We start from the raw sequence: 15,857 nt of genomic DNA on the forward strand, positions 1-15,857 counted from the left end.
GATGAATACATTTGCCCCCAAGAGAAAGGGGCAGAAAGGACATCTAATAAAAGCAAAATAAATACGATTTTAAGTTAAAGGGACAGAAAATATAAATTTTGCTTCCAAAGACTTGAGGCTCCATTGCAGCATTAGAGGTTGGCATACAAGGTTCCTTACAGCTGTAGGAAATACTTTGCACATTCATGGCTCTCTACACAGTTAGGATACCCAAATATGTTGCAGATGTTTATCAGAAGTACTGTGTAGAGTAACATTTCTAGTTGTTTAAATCACAGAATTTTAGACATGCTCCATTGTGTAATAGCATATTTAAAATAGGACCCAAAACCAAACTGGAGATTTACATGTATTTTTGTATAAAGAACACATACGGTAATGTCACACAAACAATCCTGATCACTAGGACAACCCCTTACCCAACTACTTACTTTTAATGCAGAAGAAATTGTTTGTTCAGCAGAAGCTGAGAGTGAACTCTGACCAGATATAACCTTATAGTAGGGGGGGGGAAAAAGTCAGCCATTTATTCTTACTCATTATATATATTTCTTTGCTTTGTACTTCATAAAAAAAAGAATACTAGTGAAATAACCCCTACAACAGATGTAGTGAATAACAAATCCTGAAAAAGAACTGGCTTTTTGAGGGTGTTTTACACAGTAGACTAGTTACCCCTTTAACTCACATGTCTCCTGTACTAATCTTTTGCTCATTTTGCCATTAAACATGTATCAGTTAGTGAAGTTATTTGTTATTGTATTTCATACAGGGGTGTAACAAGAGCCCGGCACCCTGCAGAAAATCTTTGGGAGGGAAGGGGATTTGAAAGCTATAGAGGAAGTAGGCCCTGTGGTTCATGCTCCCTGCAACAGCGAGGCCTGCTTCCCCCATAGTTATACCACTAACTTGATAGCTAGATAAATTGGGAACAAATCTAGGGTAACTTTGGGCAAAGCCTTACCCATCCCCCTTTTTACCAAATATTGTCACTATATTGTTTATAGTGTAAACATGAGTGATAATTAACGTGAATGCTGTAATATTGATCTGCTTTACATTTTTAGATTAGCTGTCTTGTTTTGCTAGTACTTAATTTCATCTACAGTCGTCTTGGATATGCTTGCAGCCTCTTATCCCTTTTGTGTTTAGAAAATTGTACTCATTAAATCCTTGAGGATGTGAGGTCTTAGGACAAGGATTTAGGTATAATTAAACCAAGAGCTGTAATGAATTTAAACAGAATGTAAAAAGTATTTTATAAAACAGTAATTAGATATGCATGCACACTTCTATATCCTTTAGTATGTATTTAAGCTATTCCCCTGGTATAAATACCTTATAATAGAACATTGCACACATTTTCTAACCTAAAGTTCCACAAAGACTCATCTTCTAATGTAACACAATATCATATAATTGCAGTATATGGTAAAGGTTTGTAACCAACAGCAGTGACAGAAAGAATGGTAACAAAAACTGAAATGTTTAAAAACATGTATATATTTATTAAAAAAACAAAAAACAAATGTAAAATAAGGCTGTTACTCTGCAAATCTGATTTCCTATGTTTATTGAATACTGTTATTTTTGCTTCCCTTTAAAATTTAAATAATATATGAAATGCAGTAATTGGGGATTGTATTATGAAATACAACCTACTGTATACTTATCTCATATACTGTAAAAAACATACATATCATAACATTTAGGAGCAGATTTATCAAAGTGTGAGATTAGAACTCACCACAGAAAAACTCACTTCATTCACTCCTATGGGGTTTTAAAAGCATATTTATTAAATGATGAATGACCATTTCTGTGGTAAGTGGTCAGACTGGTGGGAAAATGACCAGCAGTTGGCGCTGTTGTAACAAAATTCATTCAAATTAACCGTACATGTATCCCTTAATACTGTATCTTAGAATTAAAAGAAAATAATTAATGAATGTACATTGAAGAAATGCTTAGATAGTACCCTAATCTGTTTTACATTCACTCATTTTTAAGGTTTACTTATTCTTTAAACCTGTATGGGGGGGTGAATTTACTAACATGGACGCAGAACTGCTCCGGATGACAGCAAATGGTTCATTTGACCTAAACTGATCCAAGTTAATAGGGCTGGTGTTGGCAAAACTGGGCCAAGTTGTATTGGCATACAAGATAATACCACTTGGCAAATCCCCCTATATGAAATTCCCCCCAGGTGTCACCTGTCAACACAGTATACAGTTCAGATTAGCTTTGCAGGGGATTTTTTTTGTCATGTGTTTATTATTGTTAGCCATTGATATTTCATTTAAACATGATGTGCAATTACATGTGACTTTGAGAAAAAAATGTGAGTAGGCAGTATTTCCATGTCTGTTTTTTTTGTTTTCTAAGCTTTTGCACAAGATGTGCCTATGTAAAAAAGAATAAAACGTTATATGACAATATAATAACAACATATCAACCAACAGCACTGGTTGTGCCCATGATGTACTGATTTTTATCCTATATCAGTTATTTTTAGAGTAAAAAATAAGTGTTTTTGAAAGTGTTGTGCATATTTTATTCTGCAGCAAGTTGATTAAGTTCTATTTATATTTGTAATGAGCTCAACAATGCAAAACTCAGCAGCTAAATATGTTATGCGGCTAATTTTTTAATCTTGACATTAATGTGATGTTTATTTAAAAATCTAAAATAAACCAGTAGTGAATGAAATCCCTTATGTTGTCTGACTTAGATATACAGTATACACTGTGGCTCACAATGAGTAGGATTTCCTTTTCGAGTTTGTTAGAAACAGTAATATTTGTCTGGAGTATTTTAAAACAGACCGACTTGCTGATAATTATAATAGTCAACATTACCCATTAACAGATGATGTGAGTATTTATAAGTCATCTTAAAGTGATAAAATAATCAGAGTTGGAAATTTCATGAGAGTGAAGGCTCATCAATTCTTGAAAATCATAATCTACTCAAGCCTATATTATAGGAAAATATAACATTTTAATATGCATTTTTATAATAGTTACCTACTTTGTCACCTGTGGTGCCATATATATCTTATGTAATTCATGCAGTCATTATGTTTGCTTAAAGAGGCTCATTATCTCTACTATGGACTCACTACTCCGAACTTCCAGGTCTGGAGCTTGAGCACCTGTGTGATGAGTTGTTTGGGAATACAAATTTGAACACCTCTTATTTTGTTTTTTTTTCTATTAAGAGTAGTCCACACTATGTCTAAATACTTTATTGTTGGATTACCTTTTATATAGAAATATGATAATGTGTTCCAGTTTTTTGTAACATGAAAATGGCATTCTCTGGAATAATACTTTAGAAGGAGACATTTATTGATCTTTATTACAGAAATCTTAATCTGAAAGAATTATTTACAGCTAAAAACAATAATTTTTCACCCCAATCTTGAGATGTTCATGGCAAAGAAAGGTATAGGAATACAATCATAGCCTAACATATGTGAGAATCACATGACTTGCTAGTGCCCTGTAACATCCTATCACTATGTATACCAGTAAAGTAATGTATTGCACAATGGTAGCCTACACCAAAATACCTACCTTAACTATTTGCAGCATTTAAATAATGTAAATCCGCAAATAATTAGTTGATATTGAATGTACAGTAAGGGGCAGATTTATCAGGTAAAAAATACTTCGAAATTCGACCATCGAATTTAAATACTTTGAATTCGATTATCAAATTCTAACTTTTTTCATCGAATTTGGGTATTCTGCGGTCGAAGTAAAATCCTTCGATCGACCGATTAAATCCTTCGAATCAAACGTTTTTATCGTACGTTTGAATGATTTTACTTCGACTTACTTTGACTTTTCACATTTTTTCCTAAGCAGAAGAACATCAGAGCAGCCTCTTTCTTTCTCCTGACAACTTCCTTGACTACTTGGTGGTCAGACTGGTGGGAGAATGACCAGCAGACGGTGCTGTTGTAACAGAATGTATTCATATTAACAGTACATGTATTAGTGTTTTGAATAGTCCCCTCTTCAATTTTACATTCACATATTTTTAAGGTTTACTTATGCTTTAAGGAGCAGTATGATCCTTTTTGAACAAGAGTTCAATGAATAGGGCTTGTGGTTAACATACTTTTTGCCTATTGTTTTAATCATGAATAATCTATGTTTTGTAATAGTAATGTATGGAAGAAGATTACCAGCATACATCCCTCTCCCTTCATCCTCTGTTGTCTAATCTCATTATCTATCCCTGAAGGATCATACTTTGAGCAGTTTAACAAAATAAACAATAGCACAAGCACGATTCATTGAAACTCATGTTAAAAATTGGGTATATTCCTCCGAAAATTTGGCATATGGCACACATATCTACATAAGGCCAGATTTACATAGCTGGCACCCCTAAGCCTGCTGCCGTTCGTCACCCCCGCCCCCTCACTTTTATTCATACAAATTTTTATCGGGATTGGCGCACTGGAAATTTATAAAACTATTGTATAGTTTACTATTTCTGAGCCAATGTGGGTGTTGCTGCCCCTCTAAAATCCTGCCGCCCTAGGCCCGGGCCTTGGTGGCCTTTCCACAAATCCAGGACTGTGTCTACATTTTTTTTTAAAACAATAAGTAACTTTTTTTAAGCACAGGTGTTCAGAATGTTCATGCAGAATATGATGCAGCTACATTTCTACCATGTAACACTACTTACATTTGGATGGATTGGTGCAGTCTATAGAGTGAATTCACTACTGCAACATTTCTTCATTGGCCTTCAGTGAGGGGCCCAATCACCTGGCTTGCATCTCCTTGTGTGGATAGCTAATAATGAAATTTAAAGCAAATATTAATAATATTTCATCCCTATAACATGCAAATGAGATTTTTAAATGAGAGCTTCACAATAAAACTAGAAGCCAACATAATAATGAAACTTTTGCATCTAAAGAACTATAAGGTCTGATCTGACTTGGAGTGCAATGTCAGTCACACCTGATACGACTTTCTCGTACACAGGAGAGTTGTAGCTAAAGCTTGCGCCACATGTAGAGTTTTCACACAGTTGGGTCAATTTACATCTGACCTGTATAACCAGCTGTATGTGAGAACACCATAACATCAAACTCTGATACAGGGGAAAAACTGGAATAGCTGATGACCCAGATCAGCACATGTATACAGTCACTTCACTTGAACTGCATAAGCCCAAATTACTGCATACTGAGGCATTTACATGATGGAAAATGCTACCTGCAGCATTCCCAGCAAAGAGCTCCATTTTTGTTTATAGACTGCAGAAGATAACTGTCAGGCATTTCTAATAACTTTCACTTCAGTGCCAAGTGAGTGCCTCTCCTCCATCCCTGATATATGCAGTAGAGTTACTATACAAGGCAGAATTTCCTGTTGATCTCAGAGATTTTAAGCATTGAATTATACCCAATCATTTGCACTTATTTTTTAATTTAGCATTTCTATTTGTTTTTTTAATTCAAATATTCGCCACCTAAAACCTGCTTAATGCATTTACAAGTCAATGGCAGAGGTTCGTTGAGCCATTTCAAGATGTTAATTGCCTTCCTAACATTCAAGTTTTTTTTCCGGAGATTCGAATTTGATTAAAATGTTTGGGTCCTTCGCATTCTATCGAATATTAGAAGTTCTGGTTTTTTCATAAACAACCTCCCATTCGAGTTGTCAATACATTCTAATTTAGCAAAATTCACATAATTTTGTAATTAAATTTTGAAATTGCCCCTAAATCTAACTAAATCAATACTATTCCTTTTTAGAATCTAAAAACGACCACATAAAATAACATTGTTAACTATGAACAAAACACAAGTCACTGTACAAGGTAGTGGTTAGATAAAGCACTATGATATAAAAGGCAGGTGGCTTAATGGTGTTGTTGCATGCAAAGGTACAGACTCTAATTTCTATTACTGTCTACAGAGACTAATGCTTTCCAGTGTAGCCAAACAGGCAGCTTCACTCAGGGCTCTGCTTCTTGTGTAATCCTCTGTAGCAACGGCAGATAAACTAAATCCTTCGTGAGAGCCTGCATCAGATTTGAAACTTTTTAAGCCATGGCATAATGTACATCAGACTTTGATATACAAGGCAGGTGTCTCTAGAGTGTTGATGCATGCAAAGGTACAGACTCTAGTCTTGCAAATGCATTCAGGCCCATCTCATGTTACTGAATAAAACATCTTATACTGATTTTATTTTCTTTTGAGCATAATTAGAATTCTAATAAATATGAAGTAAATATTATAATACTGTATATATAATATTACTGATTTTAAAGTTATTCGCACATGTAAATGTTAGTGAAAACACATTTTCTTTGGCCTCTCCAGTTCTCTCTCTGCACCTCTGATTCTGACTATTTAAACAATATATCTAAAGGCTTCTGATTAATAGATCTTCATAGAAACATAATCTTCAGTGAAGTGATAACTGCAAAATTTTTCAAGAATCAGATTCAGCAGAGCAAAAATGGACAGACAGAAGGCGCTTTTAATAGCTATATTTATAAATTATTTAAAATGAACAGATATTTTTTATTAAATGCACATTAGAAAATTACTTAACAAAAAACGGGATTTTGTAAAACTCACTGCCAAATCCATTTCTTTTCATTAGTCTGTGGGACACAGGGAACAAGGAATACAGAATCCACCACCAGGAGGCAGGACACTAGCAAAGAAGAGTTGACTTTCTCACTATCCTTCAATACCCCCAAGACACCACCAGAGTGCTTCAGTTTTGATTAACAATGTAAAGAGAATAACAAAACTACAACCTATGCACACAAAATAGCCTATCCAGAATCTTGTTATCCAGAAAGCTCAGAATTACGGAATGGCTGCCTCCCATAGACTCAAAATATATTAAAATAATCCAAATTTTTAAATTTCCTTTTTCTCTGTAATAATAAAACAGTACCTTGTACTTTATCCCAACTAAGACATAATCAATCAGTTGAGTACAACTGTGCATCACCCTTTATTTACTGGCTGTATAGTGATGTTTGGGTCCATACTAATAGATGTGAGAGCTCTCCTCTCTTGTGTAGTAAGGTTAGAGGGAGGTGTTCTGGCACTGGACAAGCAATTACAAACAAATTCAGGAAGGACACACCTTGCTCAGTACTTAATGATTTGTGTGCACCTCCCTCATGTCCTTCCACACTTAGGAACACTTGTAGAAATCCAAAATATGTAGCACTCCAGAGTTTAATTTAAAAGCCTGTATTTTCAGTAGCAGGGTGTTCTGGTACGTAAGGCCATAAAAATAACCATTCTAAGACACATAGTAGGCAGAATATAGTAATCCCATATGTAGCTTTGTGAGACAATTGCTAATTTTACCTTTTACTACTTATCTTTATATTTGCATTCACCTATTCATCCTTCAGTCTTGGAATCAAACCACTGACAGGTTGCTAGGGTGAATGTGTATCCAGTAACCATAAATATAAATCATACAGTACATCATACAAAAAGTTAATTTTTTCAATCATTGTGTATTTGTGTGTTATATATGAATTATATTTTTTCTTTCATATTATATGATTTATTTTGTATTAGCCAGTGCTGCAGTATAAAATATCCAGTATTGCAATATATTTAATTGTGAAGCTGCTTTTATCATTGCCTTCATTTAACAACTTAAAATAAGTAAATATGCCAATTAAAATATAGTGAAGCAGGTGCAGTAGGGGAATAACAGATTCGCTTACAAGCTGTTCAGATTTAACACCATAAAGTTGTATTGTCTTTGCTATATTTTTAGAGATAGCAGAGGAAAGGCTTGGATCCACAGCAGCTACATTCATTTCACTGCAAGAGGAATCAAGTCTGTGTTAAACATGACATTTTACTTTATACATTTTAACATGAAAATTGATTATGTAAATTATGTTAATGGCTTTAAATCTCAGAAAAAACAAGATCCAAGTGACAATTAAAAATATGCTTAGAACTAACAAAAAATGATTATACTTTTACAGACAGACCTAGAGCATTAAACAAATTAATATATATATTGTGTGTGTCTAGTTTTTTTTTTTTTTTTTTAACTCAGGTGAGATTTTTATTTATGGATATAAAAAATACACACACAGGTATATCAAACGTATCAATTACCACACAAATGCCGACAGGTTACAAAAGTGTAATATTAACAAGTCACATAAAAAGACATTTTCTCCATTTCTCTTTAGGTACATATAAGCATAGTAGTTATAAGTAGTTATACATTCTCCAGAATCCACAACTGCCATATTTTCATACACTGATCAGAGTTATTGTTTCTTCTAGCAATTAGTTGTTCTACATTACACATGCTTTGAACCGACTTTTCCCAGTCTGCATATAGAGGGGGGAGCTGAGATTTCCACTGTTGGGCTATAAGTCTACGTTCTTAAAATTATATTTTGTGATATATTTTTTTAGTGGGGCGAGTCAGCTGATTAGGTGGGTCCATACCCAGAATATACCATTTGGGGTCAAGTGGAAGCTCAAAGCCTAGGATAGTGGTAATTCGCTTTTGTATTTTGGCCCAGTATTCATTAAGCACAGGGCAGGACCAGATCGTGTGAATTAACATTCCCTCCGCTGCATTACATCTCACACAGGTATCTGGAATATCAGGGTTGATTTTGTGCAGCCTAGATCTTGTATAATACGCTCTGTGTATCAAATACAATTGCAATATTCTATATTTATATATGGGGTAAATATTCAGTGGGGTCAGTAACACCTGGGTCCACTGGTCATCAGTTATAAAATCAATGGAACGTTCCCATTGTGCCCTTGCTTTTATTGTGTTTTTCCGTAGTATTAAGTTTTGTAGCTCTTTGTAAAAGAGGGTTATAGAGTGCCTGGAGTTCTCTGATAGCAATAATTCCAGGGTGCTCGGACTTATTCAGCCTGTAAAGCGCAGCTCACTTTATGATATATTAGCCACTGAGAGGTGGGCAATGAATATGTTTGCCTTAATTCGTTAAAGGGTACCATTCCCTTATCAGACCAAACCTGGCCTATGGCCCACACACCAGCCCGTATCCACTCTTTTGGAGTAGGTAGTTTATCCAGAGGGGCCAGTTTACTGTTATACCATAAGGGGGTTTGCAGTTCCAATATTGCAGGTTGTACCAATTGGAGAGACCATTTTAAACTGAGTTTCTGAGATTCCACCAGTGAAGAATTACTTGTCATCTGCTTTTTCTTATACAGGTTCAGGGACAGAATAGCATAGAATGGAGGGAGATCAGTTTTTAGTAGACACTGCCAAAGTTGGTATAGAGCATCCTCGGGCTGAGCACTTTTCAAAGTACGGATTTGTGAGAGTTGGGCTGAAACATAATACAAGTGAATGTCTGGGAAGGCCATGCCACCTTCAGTTTTGGGTCTTTGTAGCGTTTTTATGGACAGTCTACTTCTATTTTTCCCCCATATAAATTGCTGGAAAAGGGATGCCAAGTGCTCAAAAAAAGGGCCTTGTACCTTAATGGGCGCATGCCACAGGACAAAAAGAATTTTTGGGGCAATCACCATCTTTATAAGTTGTATGCACCCAGCGAGACCCAAAGGAAGGAGTTGAATGCATTCACTGCCCAATGAAGTAGTGGCGTAATGTTAAGAGTGTAATAGGAGGAGATGGGTATAGCAATTTGAATTCCCAAATAAGTAAGTTTATCAACCATTTGCAGTTAAGCGCAATCAGGGTTCAGTGGGCCAGTTATGGGATCAATTGGAAAAAGTGTAGATTTGGAGGGGTTAACAATTTTGCTTAATTGCTAAGGCTAGAGGTTCAATGGCCATGGCAAACAACAAGGGGGACAAAGGGCACCCCTGATGAGTAACCCTTGCTAGAGCAAAGTTTTCAGTTTGTGAGGCATCGAGTCTTAGGGACGCCACCAGAGCTGTGTATAGAAGTTGGGTTAGTGATGTAAATTGAGGGCCTACACCAAAGGCTTTAAGAACTCTCCATAGATACGCCCTTCAACTGTATCAAATGCTTTGGCTATGTCCAAAGCTGCAACTGCTCTCTGACCCTTATTACAGTGGTCCAAAGATAAGTTGAGCATCAGTCTTCTAATATTGTGTGCGGTGGTTTTTTGAGGAATGAAGCCAGTTGGGTCTTCAGTAATTATATGGGTTATTACTTTGTTTAGCCGTCTAGCAAGAACCTTCGCCAATATTTTTACATCAGTTGTCAAAAGCGATATTGGCCTATAAGCCTCAGGGGACGTTAAGTCTTTGCCAGGTTTAGGTAAAAGTACAATTGAAGCCTCATACATACAATCATACAGGTTGTTGAGGGAGTTGTTAAAAGTTTCTAAAAGTTTTGGCACTAGCAGAGGGGCATGTTTTTTGTAAAATTGTGAACTGTTTAAGTTCTTCAGTTAGGGTAGGGAACCTCAACCCACCTAGAAATCTATCCAGTGCTGCTTCCCCATGTTCTAGTTTAGAGCTATACAGTTCTGTGTAAAAAGTTGTGATGATTTGATTAATTTCTTTAGGGTCTGTGGTGACCGCTGAGTCTGCCCTTTTAAGTTTTACCATCCTGGGGGGCGTAGTTTGAGCCCTACTTAGTAGAGCTAACATTCTGCCTGCCCTCTCTCCTTGTTCTAAAATACGGGCTTTGGCAAACAAATGTTTATATTGGGATCTTTCCCACATAGCCTTTGCATATTCCCCCTGGGCTAGTTTCAATTGAGCAGCCAGATCTCGTGAAGGGTTATCTGTGAGAGCATTTTCTATGTGTGTGAATTCAACCTCTAATGCCTGCTGGGCTTGTCTGGATTGCTTTTTATATGAAGAAATTTCTTTGTTCATGTACCCTCTACTATAGGCTTTAAATGAGTCCCAGATGACATTAATATCGGCAGAGCCCTGATTCAGCTGAAAAAATTCCTGTATTGTGGCTGCATGTTCCTTGTCATTGTTAAGGATTGTAAGCCACAAAGGATGTAATGACCATCTAGGTCTGGCCTGGTCATTCGGTACCGTAACTATTATCTCTAGGGGGGCATGGTCTGTGATACCCCTAGGTAGGTATTCCACCGTCTGTAAGTTTGAAAGAACCTTGTCATTAACAAACACTAGGTCTATCCTGGAGAGCACTGATTGGGACAGTGAAAAGCATGAGTACTGTCTAAGACCAGGGTGGAGGAATCTCCACGCCTCTGTAAGGTCTACATTGCTAGTAAGTGAGGCTAGATTGGATTGTGTATCTGTAATGTCACTAGGGTGAATTCGCATTCTATCCAAGGCCGGGTCCATCAAGATATTGAAGGCCCCTGTGGGGAAGGCACTCTTGCATGGGGAAATTGGGCTATGAAATGTGTAAGTTGGGAAACACATGTCGGATCCTATGGCGGAGGAATGTATAAGTTGGCTCTCTCATATTCTTTATGGTATACGTTTGCATGTAAAAAAAGAAATCTACCCCTAGGGTCTGATTTTAGTGATAATAGTTGGAAGGGTACCTGCTTAGAAATCAGGGTAGCAACCAGGGCCGGAACTAGGGGTAGGCAGAGTAGGCACGTGCCTAGGGCGCAAAGCTGGGGGGGCGCCAGGCACGCGCCTCCTCTGTCGCCTACCCCCAGTCCAGTGCCCGACTCTTTGCGGTTCTTACGGATACTTGCGCTCCTGCGCATGCGCGTGAATACATTTATCTCCGCATGCGCACATTCGCACTAATTCGCGCATGCGCAGAAGAGCAAAAGAAGGAAAAAAACACCGCTTTTCTTGCTCACGCGAGCGCCACCTTGCGCATGAGCACTTGGCCTAAACCGGCGCCGCGTCCACCGGCTTGCCTTGGGCGCCTGTGCGGCGCGGCCCTGGTAGAAACGCCCGATGAAAAAGAGCTATATGTGGCATGATAGTGCCAGCCTACCCAGGGCTTTATAAGGCCTAGTATTCTCCTACCCTCCAAATGGGTTTCTTGTAGAAGCATTACATCTGCCCCCCATTGCTTCACGTAGTTAAGAACTAGCCTGCATTTAATAGGGTTGTTGAGGCCACGGACATTTCAACTTAACAGTTTGAGGGTCATGGGGGTTTCCAAAACCAATGGGAAATTGCGTGTGATTTCTCAGACAACACATTGATAATTAAGCACCTGAGTTGAACGGATAAAACAGTAAACAGGTTAAACATTCCCAAACTACACCCTCCTCTTCTACTTTTGTGCCCAACTTTAAGTACAAATGAACCCATAACAAATAACACAATCAGAGCTGTGAGAGATGCGCACAGATGTGATCTTTAGCCATGACCTCTCTCCGTCCCCCAACAGATAGTGTGAAGTATACAGACGGTAGATCATGGAATAACATTGCAGTCCATATAACATATGTCCCGCACATTAGGAAGCTCTTACCCACTAGAAATTGGTGAATACCAGAGCACTGATGAAGCTTGGCCTGACAAATGTAGCAAAAGGGGAATCTTCTCAGGCCAAAAAAAAAAATAAAAAATGATAGTGCAAAGTGAGTAGACTGAGTTACAGGACATCAGGAGTATGCTGTTCTGGAAAATGAAATGCCAACAGGAGCAAAAAATTAGGTGAGGTGAAAAAGTTGAGTGGAGCCATCTGATATTACTCTCATCCTGGCAGGATATAACATTGCGTATTGTATGTTCCTCTGCCGCATACGTTTCTTGCAGTGAATGAACTGAGCCCTTTACTTTTGTACTTCGGCTGAGAAGTCGGCATATATAGAGATTGTACAATCATGAAAAGTAATCGAACCCTTCTGTCTAGCCAACTTAAGTAGCCCATCTCGGTCACGGGCATTCAAAAGTCAGGCAATGAGTGGTCTAGAAGGAGTCCCAGGAGGTCCACGTCTAGTGGGGACCCTGTGAGCTCGTTCAATCGTAAAGGCCTGGGAGAGAGATTGTTGCCCAAAGGTGTCTCGTAGCCAATTTTCTAGGAAAAGTTCAGGGGCTTCACCTTCAGCATTCTCCGGAAAGCCTACAAATCTTAGGTTATTTCTGCGGAGCCTATTTTCTAGATCATCCACGTTTTGTTGCGCCAATTGTAGGAGTTTCTGTAGGTCTTGCACACTGCCCTAGAGGGGTAGGCAGGAATCCTCAAGGGTACTTATCTGCTGCTCAGCCGCCATTGCTCTCTCACGTATTTTCTGCATATCGTGCCTTATGATGGAGCGGTCAACTTTAATTTCATCCGTTTTGGCGCTGATGTGTGAGGCGCAAGTGTCTCTAGTTGAACAGATCTCCAATAGAACGTCTCTTAGCGATGGTTCCACTAACTCCTGGGAATTTGGGTCATTTACGGCAGTCAGTGAGTTAGGCCCTGAAGTGGAGGCGCCATTTTTCTGATCACGGCCTTCCCGGGCATACTTCTCCAGCTTTGCGGCAGTTTCCGACACCCTTTTTTGTGTCTGATTTTGCCCCATTAGTTGTCGTGGTGGAAGGGGATCCCAGATGTGATCCACTTTTTAGGGCAATGTAGCGTCTACCGACCTGTATCAGGATAATTATGCGAACGAGGGACAGATATGCGACCGCTCACATCAGGTAGGTAACTACTATGTAGTTTTACACTGTGCACCACTAACAATGTTTACACAAACCTGTAAGAACTCATGAGCCTAAATACACAAGCAAATTTCATGGGGAAGGTCAAGGTGTAATATGTGAGATTTTTCCAATTTGTAATATACTAGTGTTTAGTGTTTATCAGGACAAGGCTGTATGTAGTTGGGCATGGCATAGGCAGATCAAAACTATAGCTTAAAATGTTTATTCATTTTTAAAACTGAAAATATTGTAATTTATGGTATTTTAATAGTGCTACTGCCAAGAAACAAGAATATAATAACACATGTATGCATATCATTTGGTTTAGTTACATTTCTGATAACAAAAATGCTTACTAAGCCACAACACCAATGTAAAAGCATGCCATATTTTTATTTGTGTGATCTTGTAATCTCTAGAATCTATTTACAAGCCCCAGTTGGAGAGAGAATCAGTCTGTAAGATCAATAAATTGGCCAGGACATTCTTCAAAACATGATGAAAGCAGGCAGGGGGGTGCCTACTTGTGATCTGTGACCAGAGGGTTAAAGGAATTGTTCAATATAGAATTAAAACTGGGTAAATGGAAAAATAAAAAAATGTTTTCAATAGAGTATGTTAGCCAAAATGTAATGTATAAAGGCTGGAGTGAGGATGTCTAACATAATAGCCAGAACACTACTTCCTGCTTTGCAGCTTTCTTGGTTTCCGCTGATTGGTTACCAAGCAGAAACCAATCGATGACTTGAGGGGGGGCCAGATGGGTCATAACTTTTGAATCTGAGCTGCATGCTAAGGATCAATTGTAAACTCACTGAACAGTTATGTCCCATGTGCCCCCCCCTTAAAGTCGCTGACTAACTCAGAGCTAAAAAGCAGAAAGTAGTGTCCTGGCTATTATGTTACACATCCAGTCACTCCAGCCTTTATACATTACATTTTTGGCTAACTATATAAGAAACATTTTTTAGTTTTTATTTTTACACTAAACTGTTCCTTTAAGAAGCACCCATTAAGCAGCTCCTTATTTTTTCTTAGTTTATAAGACAGTGTTAAATATGTGCACTTGTAAATATTATAATTGCACAGGTCAGGAATTATTTACTTGTTTGTTTATGCAATGCAAAATGTATTTGTATAAAAGAGTATTTTATGCTTTTTTTGCTACATTTTCTTTATATTTTACTTTACTCTTATATTAACTAATGTTTAGCTACATATCTTTCAAAAATACCTCAAATGGCAAATAATAATAAAATAGAATTTTAGATTCTGATATTTATGCTTCTGCTTGACTGTCGAAAATGTTCTGTGTTCAATAAGTAGTATTTTTCAGCCTAAGATTATAGGATAAAATGACATGAATAAGTCGATTGACTCTAATTTATGTTTGTGCAAGAGTTAGACTATTTATAGCATAGGAAAGTACGATGTGCCTCAATGTATCATAATGGACCAAATGCACAGTGCAGACAATTGATTGCTGTACATCTAGGACATGCTCTAATTTAATTTCAGCCCACAGAATAGCAGTTGTGGAATGATAGCAGTCATTATTACCGTCAGGAGATTTTTTTTTTTCTAATTCAGCTGGAACTATTTTGGCTGACCTCCACAATCTGGCATCTACATGAAATACAGAACTGCTGTACATTCATTCTAGGGGCAACCTTTAAAAATCAAAACATCCAATAGTTATAAAGTGATGTACAAATTAAATCCTTGTACAGACATTGTTTCTTGTCTGTAAATATAAAGGTAATTTGCTTTACAGTGATGACCTCAACCCATGCTAATGTCTTACAGAAACAAAAAAGGCCTTGGTTCTTAAAATGACAGACATGGTAGCACTGAGAAATATACATTATAGGTAAGGTTGCCACCTGGCCGGTATTTCACCGGCCTAGCCGGTAAAATACCAGCCCAGACCGGGGCCGGTATTACAAATTTACCGGCAATGTAGCGGTAAATTTGTGTTAACCATTCAAACTGCTCCCGGCCTGCCTCCAATGCACCCTCAGCCCACCCTTTTCTTCCCTGTATAGCTAAAAAATACTTACCTATTCCACGATCCACGACTCTGGCCCGCCCCTTGACGTCATGCCCATGCCCCCAGTGACAGCGCTATGCCGCCCCGTGACATCACAGCCCCGCCCATTTTTAGAACGATCCTCCACCTCGTGGACCCACCCCCTTCCTTGGCCACCTTCAAAAAAGTGGCAACCCTAGTTATAGGCTTTTTCTTTTCAGTTGATAAATTGGATAACGCTCTGCATAAGTAGTGGGGGGGGTTAAC

General features: G+C 38.0%; 1 pseudogene; it reads right to left on the reverse strand.

The window, feature by feature from the left end:
• LOC108712348 overlaps nt 1-15,857 on the reverse strand; it is a 115,723-nt pseudogene that overhangs the window by 23,013 nt on the left and 76,853 nt on the right.

Source organism: Xenopus laevis, chromosome 3S, assembly GCF_017654675.1.
Source record: "Xenopus laevis strain J_2021 chromosome 3S, Xenopus_laevis_v10.1, whole genome shotgun sequence".
NCBI classification, from domain to species: Eukaryota; Metazoa; Chordata; class Amphibia; order Anura; family Pipidae; genus Xenopus; species Xenopus laevis.